This window comes from Schistocerca piceifrons, chromosome 9 (assembly GCF_021461385.2).
Source record: "Schistocerca piceifrons isolate TAMUIC-IGC-003096 chromosome 9, iqSchPice1.1, whole genome shotgun sequence".
In the NCBI taxonomy this organism is placed as follows: Eukaryota; Metazoa; Arthropoda; class Insecta; order Orthoptera; family Acrididae; genus Schistocerca; species Schistocerca piceifrons.
Window position 1 is genome coordinate 134,674,626 of NC_060146.1, and position 1,672 is coordinate 134,676,297.

Below are 1,672 nucleotides of genomic sequence, written 5' to 3' on the forward strand. Positions count from 1 at the left end.
TCAAAAATCGTGTGTAGTAACAGCCTCCGTACTGTTGTGCTATGGTGTCGCGCTGTTAATACGGAGTATGAAGGTGTCTGAGGCTGCTTCCTGTTCCGTAGTGAAACACGCTTGTGGAATACGGTTAAAATGTGCCGAGAAATACGTTGTTCTTAATGTTTGTCATAAATTTACAGAGACAATCGGCTTTGAAGTTTTCCAAGGCACTGTATTTGGTACAGTTGCAAGAGAATTGCTAGTTCTTGTACAGCGGAATTGGTAGCTTATTATCTGGGTAACTTATTGCAGCTTGTGGTTAGCTAGTTAGTCTCGCGTGAGTCAGTTTTTTTCTCGTTCAACTTTAATCTCATAATAGTAAAATTCATCAATTTTATGAGTAATGCACGTTTCTTGTTTTTAACTACACATTGCACGAGAAATTCCTGTTTTCATTTGAAACATAAATTTTCAATTATCGATATTTCATGAAAAATTTAGGAGCCTTTCATGAAATATCGAGCATTATATAATAAATTATAAAGGTTGTTTCAATTCAGAAAAAATGTTTAATTTGTAAGGCAAAAATGAAAAAAACTAAATATTCTTTATTTGGACGCCGGCCGGAGTGGCCGAGCGGTTCAAGGCGCTACAGTCTGGAGCCGCGCGACCACTGCGGTCGCAGGTTCGAATCCTGCCTCGGGCATGGATGTGGATGATGTCCTTAGGTTAGTTCAGTTTAAGTAGTTTCAAGTTCTAGGGGACTGATGACCTCAGCGGTTAAGTCCCATAGTGCTCAGAGCCATTTATTTGGACTATGTCCATTGTTAAATACCACGAATGTGTGGTAGAAACACGAAAGGCAATCATTTTCACAGCATCTGGCACACCATACAAATGCTGCATTTTACATTTTCCACTGTACCATTACAATAGGAACGCAACAGAGCTGATCTGGAGCCAAATTAAGGGATTTGGCCCGACAAATAACAAGACTTAAGCTACCAGACGTACTGGTACTAGCGCGCACAGCTTTTTCACATGTCACTGCCGAACGTTGGTGGGATATAGTGACACATCATAAGAGGAGAAAATGCGGCGCCTGGGTGGCTTCGTGGGTTCTTTTGTTGATCGGCTCGTTATCAACGTAAGAGAAAAAAATGGTTCAAATAGCTATGAGCACTTTGGGACTTGACTTCTGAGGTCATCAGTCCCCTAGAACTTAGAACTATTTAAACCTTAACTAACCTAAAGACATCACACACATCCATGCCCGGGACAGGATTCGAACCTGCGACCGCAGCGGTCGCGCTGTTCCAGACTGAAACGCCTGGAACCGCTCGGCCACATCATCTGGCCCCGAAGGAGATCGGATGCACATGACCACCCTGTTGGCCGATATTATCGGGTGACTTCTGGCGACGGTGTCTGACGACCATTGTCGGTGCCACTGTGAATGCAGCCTACCAAGGAGAGGACGCCCACTCATCACCGAATTCGTCCAAATTTGATACATGTAGGGCGTGGTAAGACAATAAAGTGCCCCAAGTGGAGACTCCAGATGGCCAAGCGTTTAGGAAATGTGCACCTTATCAATTGTCCCCGTGACAGTGTGTTTAGGGAGCGGTGTTTGGCTCAGCGGATAAAACATGGCAACGTATATGGGCGAACATCACGAACCCCATTGTTACGTCGC

The 1,672-nt window shown here is 44.2% G+C and overlaps 1 non-coding gene across 1 annotated transcript; it reads left to right on the plus strand.

The window, feature by feature from the left end:
* Nucleotides 1-598: 598 nt before the first annotated feature.
* On the plus strand, nt 599-682 carry Trnas-gga. Its single transcript is given in 2 exon segments — nt 599-638; nt 648-682. It is a non-coding gene; the product is annotated as a tRNA-Ser (tRNA).
* Nucleotides 683-1,672: the final 990 nt, after the last annotated feature.